Source organism: Lepidochelys kempii, chromosome 20 (assembly GCF_965140265.1).
Source record: "Lepidochelys kempii isolate rLepKem1 chromosome 20, rLepKem1.hap2, whole genome shotgun sequence".
In the NCBI taxonomy this organism is placed as follows: domain Eukaryota; kingdom Metazoa; phylum Chordata; order Testudines; family Cheloniidae; genus Lepidochelys; species Lepidochelys kempii.
Window position 1 is genome coordinate 70,001 of NC_133275.1, and position 21,740 is coordinate 91,740.

The 21,740-nt window shown below is 49.6% G+C and overlaps 1 long non-coding RNA gene and 1 pseudogene across 1 annotated transcript; both read right to left on the reverse strand.

Annotated features, from left to right (window-relative positions):
• Positions 1-1,989: 1,989 nt before the first annotated feature.
• LOC140901007 (uncharacterized) overlaps positions 1,990-21,740 on the reverse strand; it is a 38,182-nt pseudogene continuing 18,431 nt past the window's right edge.
• LOC140901010 (uncharacterized) lies at positions 5,254-17,267 on the reverse strand. Its single transcript, XR_012155763.1, has 6 exons — positions 16,669-17,267; positions 16,279-16,466; positions 15,594-15,729; positions 15,133-15,308; positions 14,472-14,832; positions 5,254-14,182 (listed from the first exon to the last, which is right to left on the reverse strand). It is a non-coding gene; the product is annotated as an uncharacterized lncRNA (long non-coding RNA).

Here is a 21,740-nt window from a genome sequence, read left to right on the forward strand (position 1 = left end):
GGCCCTGACTTCGCCACACTCCATGACACACTGCCACCAGGGCAAGAAGCTCACACAACTTTGACCTTCTTGGGTCTGACTTCGAAGCATTCAGCATCCCCTTCCACACCGTGGGCTTCCTGCAGCAAGTCTGCCCGGACGGGGCTTCTGGGGAAGCCAGAGGGCCCTGCCCCCCAGCCAGCATGACTCTCAGCCAACCAGTAAAACAAAAGGTTTATTATTCGACAGGAACACGGTGTAGAACAGAACTCATTAGCACAGAAATCAGTGACTTTCGGCCAAGTCCACCTTAGGGAGTCATGGGCCAGATGCCCTGAACTCCCCCTCTTCGGGTCCCCCCAAGCAGACTGCCAGCTTCCAGCGACCCAAAGTCAGACACCTCCATTGCTCCTCCTCCTTGTCTTTGTCTCGTTTCCTGGGCAAAGAGTCACCTGGTTGCATCCCATTTGTTACAAATTACACCCGATTGGTCACGCACACTCCAAGTCTAGGCTGAGGCACACGAACAAAGTCCACAACTGCAGAAAGAAAAGGAGTACTTGTGGCACCTTAGAGACTAACCAATTTATTTGAGCATGAGCTTTCGTGAATTACAGCTCACTTCATCGGATGCATACTGTGGAAACTGCAGAAGACATTATATACACAGAGACCATGAAACAATACCTCCTCCCACCCCACACTCCTGCTGGTAATAGCTTATCTAAAGTGATCATCAAGTTGGGCCATTTCCAGCACAAATCCAGGTTTTCTCACCCTCCTGCTATTACCAGCAGGAGAGTGAGTTTGTGGGGGGGGGGGGGGGCAGAGGGTGAGAAAACCTGGATTTGTGCTGGAAATGGCCCAACTTGATGATCACTTTAGATAAGCTATTACCAGCAGGAGAGTGGGGTGGGAGGAGGTATTGTTTCATGGTCTCTGTGTATATAATGTCTTCTGCAGTTTCCACAGTATGCATCCGATGAAGTGAGCTGTAATTCACGAAAGCTCATGCTCAAATAAATTGGTTAGTCTCTAAGGTGCCACAAGTACTCCTTTTCTTTTTGCGAATACAGACCAACACGGCGGTTACTCTGAAATCTGTCACAACTGCAGAGTTCCCAAAGATACTAAGTTTATTATGCTCGAGCGTGGTGCCCCCCTGCTAATCAGGAGGGGACCCCGAATGCAGGTTATACAGAGATTATATACCTTTTAGCAAAGCACGTTGCCCTAGTGCATCGGAAACCTTAGCCAATAGACAAACCCTTCCCTTATCTACCACCCATACATGCTAGGTACATTCCCCGTGCTAGATCATTACTTCAACTACACAACATGGTCCTAAAGCAATGCACCAGTAGCCTTTCTTATCGGGATGGGAGGCTCGCATCAAGGCCAGGAGGCAGGGAGTTAGGAACAGACAAAGAACAGAAACCGGGATTCGAGATGGGCTGGAAACAAGGGGGCAGGTTTCAAAGGAATGCAGTATCTAAGGAACACTCCTCCTGGTGCATGATGTGTTTACTTTTAGACAATGGTGGGCCCCAAACCAAAATGGAGTCACATACACACATATGCTAACTTTTCCTTAACACATTCCTGGGTCTCCGGTTACGAAAGGCACCGTGTGACGGGTTCAGTCACAGAGACCCCCATGGGACTGTCACCCGATGTGCTGAAAATACCTCTGAACCTGTTTTACCTGCCAGCTTGTGACTTCCAGAACCCTGTCTTGTTGAGCCAGACACACTAACCTGCTGCAACACAGACTCAGGGTCTGAACCACGCCCCCAAAGCTGCAGACTTTAAGTGAAAACAGCTCAGCAGCTTACTTGTCTCCAGCACCCAGATACCAAGTTCCCAATAGGATCCAAAACCCAAATAAATCTGTTTTACTCTGTATTAAGCTTATATAGAGTAAATTCATAAATTGTCCACCCTCTGTAACACTGATAAAGAGATATGCACCGCTGTTTGCTCCCTTTGGTATTAATCACTTACTCTAGATTTATTAATAAAGAAAAGTGATTTTATTAAGTATAAAAAGTAGGATTTAAGTGGTTTCAAGTAATAACACACAGAACAAAGTAAGTCACCCAGCAAAATAAAGCAAAAACACGCAAGTCTAAACCTAATACATTAAAAAAAAGGATTACAGGTAATATCTCACCCTCAGGGATGTTCCAATAAGCTTCTTTCACAGATTAGACTCCTTCCTAGTCTGGGCCCGATCCTTTCCCCAGGTAGTGTTAGTTCCAGCAGACATCTCAGGTGGTAAGCAGGGGATTTCTCATGACTGGCCCCCTTTGTCCTGCTCCACCCCCTTCTATAGCTTTGGCACAAGGCAGGAATCTTTTGTCTCTCTGGGTCCCCACCCTTCCTTCTAAATGGAAAAGTACCAGATTTAAGATGGATTTCATTATCAGGTGACATGGTCTCATGTCACGGTAAGACCCCTAGTCTCCATTCCCCATGGGCTGGCCCACATGTACACAAGAAGGCTTTCAAGAAACTAAGGCCATTTACAACTGATTGTTTCTGGAGCACCCTTAATGGCCTCTACTTCATATGTTTACATCAGTGAAACAATTTTATAGCTAATTCTCCTAACTCCAGATATAGAAATAATACATACAAACAAATAGGATGAACACACTTAGTAGATTACAAGCTTTCTAATGACACGATACAAGGGGTATTTAGCGTGAAGCATATTCCAGTTATGTCATAAGCATATTTCCATAAAGCATATGGAGTGCAACGTCACACACCGGTCATGCAGGCAGCCTCACCAGCCCCAGAGGTCTCAGCCAAAGTCACACATCCCTATTCCCACCACCGAGGTATTGGTGCAGCACACAGGGAAACTGAGGCACACGCCGTACTCATGAAAAACAGTAAGACTCACTTAAAACATAACAAGGAAAAATCCCCACTTTCTCACACCCTCTATCCCTGCTCCTTCTCTGTTATATTTACATGGAAAAAATGGTAAAAAGCCCAACTGCTATTCAGCAGAATCCAGTGCAACGTGGCAACAACTGGGAATGAGGCAATCTGTCCCTAGTGGGGGAACCTGGTGACTAACAATCACTTTGCAGAGGGAGAAAAAATTATAAATGTGATGCTCCAAATTTGGTTAGACTAGAAAAAGTGACGGAGCTTGTGTCCAGTGGTAAGGAAATTTGCTACGTTACCCTGGACGCTATATGGGCTATTTTCTTTCTTGAAAAAATAGTTGTGTTTTTATATCAGGATCGCGAACTCCATGGAAAACCCTAGTGGTGTCAAGGCCCAGATAGATTTAACCTCCATGTACCTAGTAGAGATCACTCCTGGTTCCCCCACCTGGGACTGATGGGCATTCCTGTTGGAGGGACGCACATTTCCATGACAGAGGACGAAGGAGTTGATGAAAAACACTGTGGGCTTCACTCCAAGGAAGGGTGAGCTGCAAAAGGGAAAAGCTGACAACTCACCTAAAGGAGCTGAGATGCCACAAATGCTGCCTTAAAGTGCACTACTTGGGAATTAGGAAAAAACAATGTTTTCTGAACCCGAGAAAAGATTTTCATGGTGTTTATCTCCCTTGCAGCTTCTCTGGTGATAAATAAGAGAAGAGTTGTGATGGAAGAATTTTCCACATTCACAGCATTCATGGGGTTTCTCTCCTGTGCAGCTCCTCTGATGTGTAATAAGGCCTGAGCTCCGAGCGAAAGTTTTCCCGCATTCACAGGGTTTCTCTCCTGTGTGGCTCCTCTGATGCGTAATAAGGTTTGAGCTCTGAGTGAAGGTTTTCCCACACTCACAGCATTCATAGGGTTTCTCCTCTGTGTGGATTCTCTGATGATGAATAAGGGTTGAGCACTCAGTGAAAGTTTTCCCACACTCACAGCATTTATAGGGTTTCTCTCCTGTGTGGATCCTCCGATGTTTTATAAGGGCTAAATGCCAAGAGAAGGTTTTCTCACACTCAAAGCATTTACAGGGTTTCTCCCCTGTGTGACTCCTCTGATGTGCAATAAGATGTGAGTGCTGAGTGAAGGTTTTACCGCACTCGCAGCACTCATAGGGGCGCTGGCCTTTGTGGATTCTCTGATGGCAAATAAGGTGTGAGCGCTCAGCGAAGGTTTTCCCGCACTCACAGCATCCATAGGGTTTCTCCCGTGTGGATCCTCTGAGTGCGAATAAGGTGTGAGCACTCAGTGAACATTTTCCCATACTCACAGCATTCATAGGCTTTTGCCCTTGTGTGGATCCTCTGATGTTTTATAAGGGCTGAGTGCCAAAAGGTTTCCCACACTCACAGCATTCATGGGGTTTCTTCCCTGTGTGGATCCTCTGATAGCAAATGCTGAGTGAAGGTTTTCCCGCACTCACAGCATCCATAGGGTCTCACTCTGGTGTGGATTCTCTGGTGGGTAATGAGGTGTGAGCGCCTCCTGAACTTTTTCCCACACTCAAAGCCCGTGTTATTTCTCTCTCCTGTCAGGATTCTCTGCTGGGCTGTGATTTCCTTGAGGCCTTTGTGAGTTCCCCGATAATTAACAGATATTCCAACTTTCTGCGCTGTCTGGTTTCCCTGCCGCTTCTCTGGCCTGTGCTGCCCGAGAGCCTTTTCCCTGCTCACAACTCCTGGACACACTCCCTTTGCATCCTTGCAACAACGCCCCATGTGGTTCCACTTGCTCATCTTCCTGCTGAGGATTCTGCTCCACGGTCTCTCTCACCATCCCATCACTTCCTGGGACAGAGAAAGAAAAACCTTAGAAACCAGACGGAAAAGGGGAGAAGAAACCAAGAGAATAGCTGAAGATGGAAAAAAATCAGAGACTGAATTTCCCCCAACTCTTCCCCAAAGGGGCGAGAGGAGGGGATCAATTCTGCATCCAGCTCCCATCCAAACACTCAGGGAGATGGCAGTTTGGGGAGGGAACTACTGCCAGGAGTTAGTCAAGATGGGTACCAGAGTAGCAGCCGTGTTAGTCTCTAAGGTGCCACATGTACTCGTTTTCTTTTTTCAGGATGGGTAGGAAGCCATAAACAGTATTTGCCCAGAGGATATGACACCTGCTGGGGACCATCCTGAACCCAGAGACCTCACAAGGTCTTTGCTGGGAATCCCAGCTGTCTCCTTAAATGATCCCTCACCCATGCAGCTGCCTCTCAGGATCTCTCTTTCCTCTGAGCCCTGGAGATCTGGGGCCCACGGCTCTTCCCCTCGTTCCAGCTGGGAGATGACATCGGGTTTGGAAACTGGAAACCCTGTTTAGGGGAAAGAAGACCAGTGAGATCAGGTAACAAGAAAAGAAGAAATTACACAACTTGTGTATTAACGATGGTTCTCGTTAGGATATAGATATTCAGGCCTGTCTGCAAAGGCCTGTACTTTAAGAATTTAGGTGTATTCTTATCACTTGGCTAGTTAGAGGTATAAAAGAAAGAATTAAAATCACTGTCTGCCAGTGTAAGGTCCTTCTCTTACTGTGACAGTCTGAGTCCCTGTTCTTAGGCTAAGACCTTTGACGAAGCAACAGAGGCAGCCATAAGCTGGGAAGTGACCGGTCACATCCTCACATTCCAAACTAGTCACATTGAAATAAGGTGCTATTGGGCTGTTAGGAATACACTCCTGTCCTGATAGTGCCTATCATCTCCAGAGAAAGGGAAGTGCCTAGAAGATGTGAAACGAAACTTAGTTTGATAGCATCCTGTCTGGCAAGAACTCACTTATCAATAGCTGGGGTGTGAAATCCTGACTTCTGTATTGTTTTGTCATTATAGTTCCCACTTCGCTGTTGTTTGTCTGTATAATCTCTGTCTGGTTCTGTGATTGTTTCTGTCTGCTGTATACTTAATTTTGCTGGGTGTAAACTAATTAAGGTGGTGGGATATAATTGGTTACATAATCATGTTACAATATGTTAGGATTGGTTAGTTAAATTTCAGGAAAATGATTGGTTAACGTATAGCTAAGCAGAACTCAAGTTTTACTATATAGTCTGCAGTCAATCAGGAAGTGAGTGGGTGGGTGTGGGGAGGGGAAATGGGAACAGGGAATGGGGCTGGGGAAATTGGAATCATGTTTTGCTAAAGGGGGAAATGGGAACAGGGAATGAGGCTGGGGAAATTGGAATCATGTTTGGCTAAGGGCAGGAATGGGAACAAGGACACAGGTGTAAGGCTCTGTGGTGTCAGAGCTGGGAAGGGGGACACTAAGGAAGGAAACTGGAATCATGCTTGCTGGAAGTTCACCCCAAAAAACATCAAAAGCACCTTTGGACATTGTTGCTCTCTGTTCATGTGAGAAGGACCAGGGAAGTAAGTGGGTGAAGGAATAAGCCCCCTAACAGTTCTTTGAGATGTGTCTCCCTATGGGTGCTCCACTGTAGGTGCTAGCCATTAAAAATAGCTGTGTAGACTGGTGGCTTTCCACACTACTGTGCCCCTTTCAGGAGTCTGATTTGTCTTGCGTACCTCTGAGTTACGCCCCATTTAAAAACTACTTGCTTATAAAATCAGACATAAAAATAACAAAGCGTCACCTATCAGGGGGTAGCCGTCTTAGTCTGTATCCACAAAAACAACAAGGAGTCCGGTGGCACCTTAAAGACTAACAGATTTATTTGGGCATAGAATTCAAGGTAACATTTACAAATTGGAGAAGTAAGCTGAATGAGTGAGATGAAATTCAATAAAGACGAGTGCAAAGTACTAGACTTAGGTAAGGAAAACCAAATGCACAACAACCAAGTGGGGAATAGCTGGTTACGAGGTAGTACTACTGAAAACGATCAGGAGTTACAGTGGATCACAAATTGAATTTGAGTCAACCGCGTGACTCAATTGTGAAAAAAAAGTAATTAAGCACTGGAATAGATTAGCAAGAGAGGTGATGGACTCCCCATCATTCGAGGTTTTCAAAGACAGGTTGGACAAACTCCTCAGTGCTGGGGGCTGGACTAGATGCCCTCTCATGGCTCATTCCAGCCCTACCGTTCTACGATTCTACGCTGGGGAAATGTTTGGTCACTTGATTACAGCACTGACCGGCCCCTCCCACTAGCACTAAACCAGCGAGACATTTTGAAACCCTCCCAGTAACAAAGTCTGGGAACCGAATGGGAGAGAAGAGCAGAACAAAAGGAGTGACATTGCGGGATTCCCCGACATTGTCCCCAAGGCAGCACAGCAACAGTTTCCCATCCCCTCCTCCACCCCTGGCTCCGGGAGTCTCTGTCCGCGCGGCTGCCCCCGGGGGTCTCTCCGTCAATCAGCGAGCGGGTCGCCCTCACGCAAACCGTTAACCGCCTCCGCCCGTCATTGGGACAACGTTATTTCCGGCCTGAGGTGCGTCAGGAACTACATCTCCCAGCCTGCCCTGGGGCACTGCCGAATTCTCGGGCCCAGCCCGTACAGATCCCCCCGTTCATACAGACCGCCCCGCCTGGCCTGTCAAACGCGGTGACACCGGGTCAGACCCGAGAGGCGGGCTCGGCGGCGATGGGCCCCCGCGCGCGCTAGTTTAGCTGGGAGTGAGCATGCGCCTTGAGCACGGATGGCGCATGCTCAGTAGTAGCTGCTGAAGCCGCTGCGCCCTCGCTCTGTCCTGACTTGGCCCGAAACTCCCCTGCGCTGGCTGGGGGGAAAGGGGGGTCGTAGTCTGACTGTGCGGGGTGTGGGGGGGTCAAACAGCTGGAAGTGGGGACAGGGGAGCGGCCAAATCCGGGCTCAGAAAGCGGAGGCTAAGTGGGGCTGGGGGGGTCTTTTTTTATCCCCCCGCACCGACAGCCCAGCCCCCGTGTTGAGTGTCGTGCTGTGTGTGTGTTCTGTGTCATCTAGCGTGTGTGTGATGTGTTGTGTGTCATTCTGTGTGTGTCTGTGTAGTGTGTTCTGTGTGTTATGTTTTGTGTGACGTGTTGTCTATTGTGTGTCATCTAGCATGTGTGTGATGTGTTGTGTATCCTCTTGTGCTTGTGTTGTGCGTCGTCTAGCGTTTGTGTGACGTGTTGTGTGTTGTCTGTGTGTGTCTGTGTGGGGTGTTGTGTGTGTGATCTTTTGTGTGTTGTCTTATGTCTGTGTGACGTACCATTTTGTGTATCGTGTGACGTGTTGTGTGGGGGTGTGACGTGTTGTGTGGGTCATCTTCTGTGTGTTGATGTCGTGTGTTTTGTGTCTGATGTTATTTGTGTCATGTGTGTGTTGTGTTGTGTGTAATCTTCTGTGTGTAGTGTTGTGTGTATGTGATGTGTTGTGTGTGCATATCGGTGTCGTGTGTCATCTTGTGTGTGTGTGGCGTGTTGTGTGTGTGTGTGACAGTGTAATTTTGTGTGCATGACGTGTGGTTGGTCGTGTTCTATGTGCGTGTCGGAGTTGTCTGTTGTGTGTGTGATGTTTTGTGTGTTGTATTGTGTGTGTTGTCGTGTATTGTCTTGTGTGCCTTTTGTGTGTGTGTCTGACGTGTTGCGTGCAGTGTTGTGTGTGGGGGACGTGTTGTGTGTCATCTCGAGTGTCGTGTGGAGTGTGTGTGTGTCATGTTGTCCGTGTGTTGTGTGTCATCTCAAGTGTGTGTGTGTCGTGTTGTCCATGTGTTGTGTGCCATCTTGAATGTCGTGTGGAGTGTGTGTGTCATGTTGTCCGTGTCTTGCATATATGTGTGACGTGTTGTGTGTCATGGTGTGTGTGAGTCTGTGTGGTGCGTGTGTGTGTGTGTGTGGTCTCGTGTGTCGTGTCCTCTTGAGTGTGTGTGAGAGAGACGTGCTGTGTCGTGTTGTGTGTGTGTCTGTCAGTGTCGTGTGAGTGTTGTGTTGTGTGAGCGTCAGTGTCGTGTGACATGTCTGAGCATCAGTGTCGTGTGAGTGTTGTGTTGTGTGAGCGTCAGTGTCGTGTGACATGTCGTTTGTGTGTGGCGGTGTCGTGTGTGTGTTGTGTGTTTCCTTCAGTGCTGTGTGTCGTGTCGTTTGTGTGTGGCGGTGTCGTATGTGTGTTGTGTTTCCTTCAGTGCTGTGTGTCGTATTGTTTGTGTGTGGCAGTGTCGTGTGTGTGTTGTGTGTTTCCTTCAGTGCTGTGTGTCGTATTGTTTGTGTGTCGGTGTCGTGTGTGTTTGTGAGACGTGTTTGTGTATGTTGGTGTTATGTGTCGTGTTGTCTCAGTGTGATGTGTGTGTGATGTTCTGTGTGTGTGTGTGTGTTGTCTTCGGTGGCCACACAGGATAACACACAAAGCATTTCCCTCATGGAGCAACAGTGACACCAGGTGGCAACTCAGGGTAATGAACAAAACGTTTTCCCTCATGGAGCAACAGTGACACTGGGTGGCCACTTTAGGTAATGCACCAAGAATTTCCGTCACGGAGCAAGAGTGACACTGGGTGGCCACTCTAGGTAATGCACCAACAATTTCCCTCACGGTGCAACAGTGACACTGGGTGGCAAGTCAGGGTAATGCACCAAGAATTTCCCTAACGGAGCAACAGTGACACTCGGTGGCCACTCAGGTTAATGCACCAAGAATTTCCCTCACGGTGCAACAGTGACACTGGGTGGCCACTCTAGGTAATGCACAAACAATTTCCCTCACGGAGCAAGAGTGACACTGGGTGGCCACTATAGGTAACGCACCAAGAATTTCCCTCACGGTGCAACAGTGACACTGGGTGGCCACTCTAGGTAACGCACCAAGAATTTCCCTCATGGAGCAACAGTGACACTGGGTGGCCACTCTAGGTAATGCACCAAAAATTTCCCTCACGGAGCAAGAGTGACACTGGGTGGCCACTCTAGGTAATGCACCAACAATTTCCCTCACGGAGCAACAGTGACACTAGGTGGCTAATCAGGGTAATACACCAACAATTTCCCTCACGGAGCAACAGTGACACTGGGTGGCCACTCTAGGTAATGCACAAACAATCTCCCTCACGGAGCAAGAGTGACACTGGGTGGCCACTCTAGGTAATGCACAAACAATTTCCCTCACGAAGCAAGAGTGACACTGGGTGGCCACTCTAGGTAATGCACCAACAATTTCCCTCACAGAGCAACAGTGACACTGGGTGGCCACTCTAGGTAACGCAGCAACAATTTCCCTCACGGAGCAACAGTGACACTGGATGGCAAGTCAGGGTAATGCACCAAGAATTTCCCTCATTAAGCAACAGTGACACTGGGTGGCCACTCTAGGTAATGCACCAACAATTTCCCTCACGGAGCAAGAGTGACACTGCGTGGCCACTCTAGGTAATGCACCAAGAATTTCCCTCACTGAGCAACAGTGACACTGGGTGGCCACTCTAGGTAACGCACCAATAATATCCCTCACGGAGCAACAGTGACACTGGGTGGCCACTCTAGGTAATGCAACAACAATTTCCCTCACGGAGCAACAGTGACACTGGGTGGCCACTCTAGGTAATGCAACAACAATTTCCCTCACGGAGCAACAGTGACACTCGGTGGCCACTCAGGTTAATGCACAAACAATTTCCCTCACGGAGCAACAGTGACACTGGGTGGCAAGTCAGGGTAATGCACAAACTATTTCCCTCACGGAGCAACAGTGACACTGGGTGGCCACTCTAGGTAATGCACAAACAATTTCCCTCACGGAGCAACAGTGACACTCGGTGGCCACTCAGGTTAATGCACAAACAATTTCCCTCACGGAGCAACAGTGACACTGGGTGGCCACTCTAGCTAACGCACCAATAATTTCCCTCACGGATCAACCGTGACACTCAGGTTAATGCACAAACAATTTCCCTCACAGAGCACCAGTGACACTCGGTGGCCACTCTAGGTAATGCAACAACAATTTGCCTCACGGAGCAACAGTGACACTGGGTGGCCACTCTAGGTAATGCACCAACAATTTCCCTCACGGAGCAACAGTGACACTAGGTGGCTAATCAGGGTAATACACCAACAATTTCCCTCACGGAGCAACAGTGACACTGGGTGGCCACTCTAGGTAATGCACAAACAATCTCCCTCACGGAGCAAGAGTGACACTGGGTGGCCACTCTAGGTAATGCACAAACAATTTCCCTCACGAAGCAAGAGTGACACTGGGTGGCCACTCTAGGTAATGCACCAACAATTTCCCTCACAGAGCAACAGTGACACTGGGTGGCCACTCTAGGTAACGCAGCAACAATTTCCCTCACGGAGCAAGTGACACTGGATGGCAAGTCAGGGTAATGCACCAAGAATTTCCCTCATTAAGCAACAGTGACACTGGGTGGCCACTCTAGGTAATGCACCAACAATTTCCCTCACGGAGCAAAAGTGACACTGGGTGGCCACTCTAGGTAATGCACCAACAATTTCCCTCACGGAGCAACAGTGGCACTGGGTGGCCACTCTAGGTCATGCACCAACAATTTCCCTCACGGAGCAACAGTGACACTGCGTGGCCACTCTAGGTAATGCACCAAGAATTTCCCTCACGGAGCAAGAGTGACACTGGGTGGCCACTCTAGGTAATACACCAACAATTTCCCTCACGGAGCAACAGTGATACTCGGTGGCCACTCTAGGTAATGCACAAACAATTTCCCTCACGGAGCAACAGTGACACTGGGTGGCAAGTCAGGGTAATACACCAACAATTTCCCTCACCGAGCAACTGTGACACTGGGTGGCCACTCTAGGTAATGCACCAACAATTTCCCTCACGGAGCAACAGTGACACGGGGTGGCGACTCTAGGTAATGCACCAAGAATATCCCTCACGGAGCAACAGTGACACTGGGTGCCCACTCTAGGTAAAGTACCAACAATTTCCCTCACGGAGCAACAGTGACACTCGGTGGCCACTCACGTTAAGGCACAAACAATTTCCCTCACGGAGCAAGAGTGACACTGGGTGGCCACTCTAGGTAATGCACCAATAATTTCCCTCACGGAGCAACAGTGACACTGGGTGGCGACTCTAGGTAATGCACCAAGAATATCCCTCACGGAGCAACAGTGACACTGGGTGCCCACTCTAGGTAAAGTACCAACAATTTCCCTCACGGAGCAACAGTGACACTGGGTGGCCACTCTAGGTAATGCACAAAAATTTCCCTCACGGAGCAACAGTGACACTGGGTGGCAAGTCAGGGTAATGCACAAACAATTTCCCTCACAGAGCAACAGTGACACTGGGTGGCCACTCTAGGTAATGCACCAATAATTTCCCTCACGGAGCAACCGTGACACTGGGTGGCGACTCTAGCTAATGCACCAAGAATACCCCTCACAGAGCAACAGTGACACTGGGTGCCCACTCTAGGTAAAGTACCAACAATTTCCCTCACGGAGCAACAGTGACACTGGGTGGCCACTCTAGGTAATGCACAAAAATTTCCCTCACGGAGCAACAGTGACACTGGGTGGCAAGTCAGGGTAATGCACAAACAATTTCCCTCACAGAGCAACAGTGACACTGGGTGGCCACTCTAGGTAATGCACCAACAATTTCCCTCACAGAGCAACAGTGACACTGGGTGGCCACTCTAGGTAATGCACCAACAATTTCCCTCACAGAGCAACAGTGTCACTGGGTGGCCACTCTCGGTAATGCACCAAAAATTTCCCTCATTGAGGAACAGTGACACTGGGTGGCCACTCTAGGTAATGCAACAACATTTTCCCTCACGTAGCAACAGTGACACTCGGTGGCCACTCAGGGTAATGCACAAACTATTTCCCTCACGGAGCAACAGTGACACTGGATGGCAAGTCAGGGTAATGCACCAAGAATTTCCCTCACGGAGCAACAGTGACACGGGGTGGCGACTCTAGGTAATGCACAAAGAATATCCCTCATGGAGCAACAGTGACACTCGGTGGCCACTCAGGTTAATGCACCAACAATTTCCCTCAGAGCAACAGTGACACTAGGTGGCTAATCAGGGTAATGCACAAACAATTTCCCTCACGGAGCAACAGTGACACTCGGTGGCCACTCTAGGTAATGCACCAACAACTTCCCTCACGGAGCAACAGTGACACGGGGTGGCGACTCTAGGTAATGCACCAAGAATATCCCTCACGGAGCAACAGTGACACTCGGTGGCCACTCAGGTTAATGCACAAACAATTTCCCTCATGGAGCAAGAGTGACACTGGGTGACCACTCTGGGTAATGTACCAACCATTTCCCTCACGGAGCAACAGTGACACTTGGTGGCCAGTCAGGGTAATGCAGAAAGTATTTCGCTCACGGGGCAATGGCCAATGCGTGGTCAATTCAGGTAGTGCACAAATCATTTCCCTCATGGACTAACAGTGACACCGGGCAACCCCTTGGAGTAATACACAAAGCATTTCCTCACGGAGCACCAGTTGCACAAACTGGGTTTAAGAATAAATAATAATAATAATAAACAAAAAATAGTTTCACTATAAAAGTTAGATTTTCAGTGATTGTAAGGGGTAGCCAACAGAAGAAGGCAGATTACTAAGCAAATAAAAATACACACACATACTACTCCTAAGATCTTCAGGAGACTAGATTCAAGAAGTTTTTCTCATTCTAAATGTCTTTCGGCAACTTGAAGAGTTTCTGTAGCTTAGACTTCCCGTTGTTTCTCTTTACAGACTAGATTCCAGTCTTGGTCTGGACTTCCCCCTTCTCAGTTCCTCTGTCTCTTCAGGTACTTTCAGCAACGTTTCTACTGCCCTGCATGATATTTGTCTGCTCCGACTTCTCCATGGTTCCCGAGACCTCATGTGGGGGAATGCACACCTACCCATGTCCTACAAAGGGAGACGGCACCAGGAGAGCAGAGGAGAGAGAGACTGAGAAAGTTGGCCAACACACAAGAGAAGAGAGAAAAACATGGGAGGAAGGCAAGCAACTCAGCAGCTGGAGTCCTCCTCCTAGATGCAACCTTCTCCTGCGAAGGAGACACCGTTCCTGGCCAGAGAAATGAGCAGCCCCTGAAAATGGGGATCTTGTCTCTCTCGTAACCACAGCTGGTCAGGAACCATTTCTTAAAAACCCAGCCCCAGCTAATGGGGAGTCCCTACCTGGAGCCAGGCGGGCCGTGAACAAAGCCTTAACCAAACCAGACACTTATCTCACTGATATTAGCGACTGCTCCACTGCCAACTGGAGGACTCCTGGCTTGCATCAACAGTGCTCGTGGGCTCACTGCTCTCGCTTGCTTTCCATCCGATGAGGGGAGTAAACTGTTTGTACTAAACCCAGACTGAGGAGGAAAAACAAATAAGTTACCATCTCAGTGGTAAACATCGCATAAGCTATTCTTTTTTCTTCTCCTGCACAGCAGCATTCCGCCCCAACCCTCCCCACCATTAGGCCTTTAGTACTACAACTAGAAAGCACCCCTTGAAACGGCACCTGATATAATCACTCTGCACAACAGACTCTGGCCCCTCATCAGCCGTAATCTCACAGACTCCCATACCCAAAGAAGAAGCACACGGCCTCTGAAGAAATACTGCGGCGAGCACAGACGAGGAATTCAAAGCACTGACCGCTTACTCAGAGCCAGTCATGCGGGAGACAGAAAGCTGACGACTCTTCATGTCTGCTTAGAAGGATGTCCAAGCTGCTTAGGTACACCTCGGCCACTTCTCCTCTGGCTCGGGCTCCTGGACAATTCCTCTGCGAGAGTAGCTGCAAAAGCCAAGCGTGAGCTATCATGATACAAAGCTCCATTGGTGCTGGAAATCTTGCCCTCATCCACGCATTGGCCCCTCTTGATGAACAGAGACAGAGTTAACACCGACAGTCACCGCTCCATGCTCGCACCCGCTGCCCTGCATGATTTTCGTCCGCTCCTACTTCTCCAGGGCTCCCGAGACCTCACTTCTGGGAATGCACACTACCCGTATCCTGTGAAGGGAGACGGCAAAAGGAGAGAAGGAGAGAGAAAGAGTTGGCAAACACACTAGAGAAGACAGAGAAACATGAGAGCACGGCAAGCAACTCAACACCTGGAGTCACCCTCTTGGATCCAACCTTCTGCTGCGGAGGAGACACCGCTCCTGACCAGAGAAATGAGCCACCTCTGAAAATGGGGACCTTTTCTCCCTCATAACCACAGCTGATCAGGAACCTTTTCTTACAAACCGAACCCTAACTTAACGGGGCTTCCCTACCAGGACTCAGGTGGGGTGTGAGCAGAGTCCTCACCAAACCAGACGCTTATCTCAACGAGACTGGCGGCTGCTCAGCTCCCAGATGGAGGGCTCTTGCCTGGCATCAACAATGGTCACAGGCTCGCTGCTCTCACTCACTTTCCATCGCATGAGGGCAGTGGACTCTGAGGCTTGACTTCTTTTTCCTTGGTACTAGACCCAGCAGATGGGCTGGGGGGGGACAAAAATATTAGCATTTCCATCTGCAGTGTCACATAGTCTTTTCATTTCACATCTGCCAGATCCCACGGCTCCTGCCCCCAACCCATCTTCCATTCCTACTTTACAATTGCAACTAGAAGGCGCCCATTGTCAGGGCAAACAAAATAGTCACTTTGCTCAGGAGACTCTGGTCCCTTCCTCAGCCTTAATCTCAGAGTCTCGTACTCAACAAGGAAGCACACAGGCTGTGAAGAATACTGCAACGAGTCTAGATGAGGAATTGAAAGCACTGACCTCACAGCCAGTTATGCAGAAGGCAGAAACATGAGGACTGTTTATGTCTCCTTAGAAGGATGTCGAAGCTGCTCAGGTCCACCTCTTCCATTTCTCCTGTGGCTAGGGCTCCTGTGCAATTCCTATGCGAGAACAGCTGCAAAAGCCAAGCATAAGCCATCCCCGCACTAAGTTCTATTGGTGCTAGGAATCTGGCCCTCATCTTGGCCTCCCTCTCCAATCCCATCTCCCTTTGCCCCACTCAATGAGCAGAGACCAAGTTCACACCGACAGTCACTGCTTCACTTTAGTGCCCACTGCCACACAGGATTTTTCTCCGCTCCTACTTCTCCATGGCTCCCGAGACCTAGCCTGTGAGGATGCACACCTAGCACGCCTGCCCGCATCTTATGAAGGGAGACAGCACAAGGAAAGGTAAGGTGAGGAGGAGGAGAGAGAGAGAGAAAGAGAATTGGCCAACACACTGGAGAAGAGAGAGAGACAAAGAGAAAAACGTGGGAGAAAGGCAAAGAACTCGTTTCCTGGAGTCATCCTCCTGGATCCAACCTTCTGCTGCGGAGGAGACACCATTCCTGATCAGAGAAATGAGCAGCCTCTGAAAATAGGGACCAGTTCTCCCTCTTAACCACAGCTAGTCAGGAACCTTTTCTTACAAACCCAATCCTATCTTACGGGGCTTCCCTACCTGGACTCAGGTGGGGCATGAGCAGAGCCCACACCAAACCAGACACTTATCTCACTGACAGCGGCAGTTGCTTGGCTCCCAGATGGACGGCTCTTGCCTGGCATCGATAATGATCACAGGCTCGCTTCTCTCACTCACCATCAAATGAGAACAGTAGATTCTGAGGCTTATTTTCTTTTTCCTTGGTACTAAACACAGCAAAAGGTGAAAAAAACAAGTAAGTTACCATCTCGGTCGGCAACATCTCGTAGGCTCTTCTTTTTGCCTCTCCCACAGAAGACTCTGGCCCCTCCCCAGCCTTAATACCACAGAGCCCCGTACCCAACGAGGAAGCGCACGGTCTGTGAAGAGTGCTACAACGAATACAGATGAGGAACTGAAAGCACTGACCTCACAGCCAGTTCTGCAGAAGGCAGAAAGCTGAGCCCTGTTTATATCTCTTTGGAATAGATGCCCAAGCTGCTCAGGTCCACTTCTGCCATATTCTCATCTGTTGTGTGTTCTGTGTGTGTGTGTCGGCGTGTGTCGTATGTGTGTCTGTGATGGCGTGTGAGAGACGTTGTGAGTTGTGTGTGTGTTTGTCGGCGTGTGAGAGACGTTGTGAGTTGTGTGTGTGTGTCGGCATGTGTCGTATGTGTGTCTGTGTGACCGCGTGTGAGAGACGTTGTGTGTTGTCGGTGTGTGTCGTGTGTATCAGCTTTTATTGGTGTGTATGAGACGACGTGTGTCGGCGGAGGTCAGACTTGTATCATGTCTGTCATCGTGGGTGAGACGTCATGTGTTTTGCGTGTGAGACGTCGTGCGTGTGTGTCGGCGTGCGTGTGAGAGACATCATGTGTCGGCGTGGGTGTGAGTCGGCCTGCGTGTGAGAGACATCGTCGTGGGTGTGAATCGGCGTGCGTGTGAGACGTCCTGCGTCTCTCGGCGTGCGAGTGAGAGACGTCCTGCGTGTGTGGGCGTGCGTGTGAGAGTCGGCATGCGAGTGAGAGACGTCCTGCGTGTGTGCGCGTGCGTGTGAGAGACGTCCTGCGTGTGTGGGCGTGCGTGTGAGAGTCGGCGTGCGAGTGAGAGACGTCCTGCGTGTGAGAGTCGGCGTGTGAGTTTCCCTCATGGACGAACAGTGACACTGCGTGGCCACTCACGGTAATGCACAAAGCATTTCCCTCAGAGCAACGGTGACACTGGGTGGCCACTTGGGGTAATGCACCAACAATTTCCCTCACGGAGCAACAGTGACACTGGGTGGCAAGTCAGGGTAATGCAAAAACAATTTCCCTCACGGAGCAACAGTGACACTGGGTGGCAAGTCAGGGTAATGCACAAACAATTTCCCTCACGGAGCAACAGTGACACTGGGTGGCAAGTCAGGGTAATGCAAAAACAATTTCCCTCACGGAGCAACAGTGACACTGGGTGGCTAGTCAGGGTAATGCACCAACAATTTCCCTCACAGAGCAACAGCGACACTGCGTGGCCACTCTAACGCACCAACAATTTCCCTCACAGAGCAACAGCGACACTGCGTGGCCACTCTAACGCACCAACAATTTCCCTCATTGAGCAACTGTGACACTGGGTGGCCACTCTAGGTAATGCACCAACAATTTCCCTCATTGAGCAACTGTGACACTGGGTAGCCACTCTAGGTAATGCACAAACCATTTCCCTCACGGAGCAACAGTGACACTGGGTGGCCACTCTAGGTAATGCACAAACAATTTCGCTCACGGAGCAACAGTGACACTGGGTGGCCTCTCAAGGTAATCCACCAACAATTTTCCTCACGGAGCAACAGTGAGACTGGGTGGCCAGTCAGGGTAATGCACAAACAATTTCCTTCACGGAGCAACAGTGACACTGGGTGGCTAATCAGGGTAATGCACCAACAATTTCCCTCACGGAGCAATAGTGACACTAGGTGGCCAATCCAGATAATGCACAAACCATTTCCTCATGGACGAACAGTGACACTGGGTGGTTACTCACAGTAGTGCACCAACAATTTCCCTCACGGAGCAACCGTGACACTGGGTGGCCACTCTAGGTAATGCACCAACAATTTCCCTCACGGAGCAACAGTGACATTGGGTGGCCAGTCAGGGTAATGCACCAACAATTTCCCTCACGGAGCAACAGTGACACTGCGTGGCCACTCTAGGTAATGCACCAACAATTTCCCTCACGGAGCAAGAGTGACACTGGGTGGCCACTCTAGGTAATGCACCAACAATTTCCCTCACGGAGCAACAGTGACACTCGGTGGCCACTCAGGTTAATGCACAAACAATTTCCCTCACTGAGCAAAAGTTACACTGGCTGGCCACTCTAGGTAATGCACAATTTCCCTCTCGGAGCAAGAGTGACACTGGGTGGCCACTCTAGGTAATGCACAAACAATTTCCCTCTCGGAGCAAGAGTGACACTGGGTGGCCACTCTAGGTAATGCACCAACAATTTCCCTCACGGAGCAACAGTGACACTGGGTGGCAAGTCAGGGTAATGCACAATCAATTTCCCTCACGGAGCAACAGTGACACTGCGTGGCCACTTTAATGCACCAACAATTTCCCTCATGGAGCATTAGCGACACTGGGTGGCCACTCTAGGTAATGCACCAACAATTTCCCTCACGGAGCAACAGCGACACCGGGTGGCCACTCTAGGTAATGCACCAACAATTTCCCTAACGGAGCAACAGCGACACCGGGAGGCCACTCTAGGTAATGCACCAACCATGTCCCTCACGGAGCAACAGCGACACCGGGTGGCCACTCTAGGTAGTGCACCAACAATTTCCCTCGCGGAGCAACAGTGACACTCGATGGCCACTCCCCAGGTGAGTGAGAGACGTCCTGCGTGTGTCGGCGCGCGAGTGAGAGACGTCGTGTGTGTGTCGCCGCGTGAGAGAGAGACGGCGCGCGAGTGAGAGACGTCGTGTGTGTGTCGCCGCGTGAGAGAGAGACGGCGCGCGAGTGAGAGACGTCTTGTGTGTGTCGCCGCGTGAGAGAGAGACGTCGGGTGTTCTGTGCGTGTTGTGTGTGAGAGAGACGTCGGGTGTTCTGTGCGTGTTGTGTGTGTGTGAGACGTCGGGTGTTCTGTGCGTGTTGTGTGTGAGAGAGACGTCGGGTGTTCTGTGCGTGTTGTGTGTGAGAGAGACGTCGGGTGTTCTGTGCGTGTTGTGTGTGTGTGAGACGTCGGGTGTTCTGTGCGTGTTGTGTGTGTATCGGCGTGTGAGACATCGGGTGTTCTGTGCATGTTGTGTGTGTCGCATGTGTGAAACGCTGTGTGTTTTGTGAGCTTGTATTGGCGTATGTGAGATGTGTGTCGTGTGTGGGTGTCGGCATTTATCAGCATGTGTTAGATGTGTGTCATGTGTCAGCGTGTGTTGGCGTGTCTGAGACGTCATCTGTCCTGTGTGTGTTTGTGTGTCGGCGTATGTCGGTCAGCGTATCGTGCGTGTGCATGTGTGTGTACGTGTGTGTCATGCGTGTGGGTGTGTGTGGGCGTGTGTGTCGGTCAGCGTGTGTCATACGCATGTGTGGGCGTGTCGGTCAGCGTGTCATGCGCATGTTTGTGTGTGTCAGCGTGTGTCGTACGCGTCGGTCGGTGTGTGTCATGCGCGTTTGTCAGCGTGCGTTGTGCACGTATGTGTGTCAGCATGTGTCGGCGTGAGTCGTGCGCGTGTCAGCGCGTGTCGTGCGCATGTTCTGCATCGGTGCGTGTGGTGCGTCAGCCTGTCATGAGCGTGTGGTGCGTCGGCGTGTGTCGTGCACGTGTCAACGTCCGTGTGTCGGCGTGTCGTGCGCGTGTGTGTGTTGGTGTCATGTATGATTTCTGTGTCATGTTGTCTGTTTTGTGTGGCGTAGGACATGTGTGACATGTGTGTTGTGTTGTGTGTGTGACATGTGTGTTGTGTTGTGTGTTGGTGTCTGGTGTTTGTGTGAGACATGTTTGTGTATGTGTGACGTGTTCTGTGTCATGTTCTCTGTGTGTGAGACTTGTGTGCAATTTTGTGAGTGTGCTGTGTGTTGTCTTGAGTGTTGTGTAGTGTGTGTGACGTGTTGTGTGTGTGTGTGTCTGTGTAGTGTGTTGTCTCATGTTTTGTTTGTGATGTCTTGTGTTGCGTGTTGTGTGCCGTCTTGTGTGTCATGTGAGGAGTTGCATATTGTGTTGTGTGTATGTATTGACGTGTTGTCAGTCTTGTGTTTTCCTTGAGTGTTGTGTATTGATGCTGTGTGTTGTCTTGAATGTTGTGTTGAGTGTGTGACATGTTGTGTACCCGTTTTATTTGTCTTGTTGGTGGTCTGTGTGTGTGTCAGTGTCATTTGTGTGTCGATTTTTGTGTGTCATGTTGTCTGTGTGTGTCAGTGTCATGTGTTTTGTGTGTGTGAGAGACGTGTGTGTATGAATGACGTGTTCTGTGTGTTTGTCAGTGTGGTGTGTCGTGTTGTGTGTGTGAGATGTTTTGTGTGAAATATGTGTGTTGTCTTGCGTGGCCAGAAAGGGTAACGCACAAAACATTTTCTACATGGAGCAAGAGTGACACTGGGTGGCCACTCTAGGTAATACATCAACAATTTCCCTCACGGAGCAACACTGACACTGGGTGGCCACTCAGGGTAATGCACAAAGCATTTCCCTCATGGATCAACAGTGACACTCGATGGCCACTCTAGGTAATGCACGAACAATTTCCCTCACGGAGCAACAGTGACACTGGGTGGCCAGTCAGGGTAATGCACAAAAAATTTTCCATACGGAGCAACAGTGACACTCGGTGGCCACTCTGGGTAATGCACCAACCGTTTCCTTCATGGAGGAACACTGACACTGTGTGGCCAATCCACATATCCACATAATGCACAAACCATTTCCCTCATGGAGGAACAGTGACACTGGCTGGCCACTCGGGGGAATGCACAAAGCATTTCCCTCACGGAGCAATAGTGACACTGGGTGGCCACTCAGGATAATGCACAAAAAATTTCCATCACGGAGCAACAGTGGCACTCGGTGGCCACTCAGGGTAATGCACAATTTCCCTCATGGAGCAACAGTGACACTGTATGGCGAATTCAGGTAATGCACAAAGCATTTCCCTCATGGAGCAACAGTGACACTCCGTGGCCACTCAGGGTAATGCACAAAGCATTTCCCTCGGAGCAACAGTGACACTGGGTGGTGTCAAAGTTTGACTCAGACTCACAATTTATCAGTCCACTCTGTTTTATTAGCAAAGCTGCTCTGCTAATTCATTTAGAAGTGAGCCCCCCGAGTGGGGCTTGTGTCTTTTAATTTATACAGTTTTTTCGAGAACAAGTTACAGAGAAGTTACAGACCAAAGAAGAAAAAGATTTTAGTCACCACCCTTCGAGATCCCTGAGACCAGTCACGTATCATCAATTACCTGCCACCCTTAACAATCTCCTTTAACAGCTTCCAGTTAACTTAACTAATTGCCC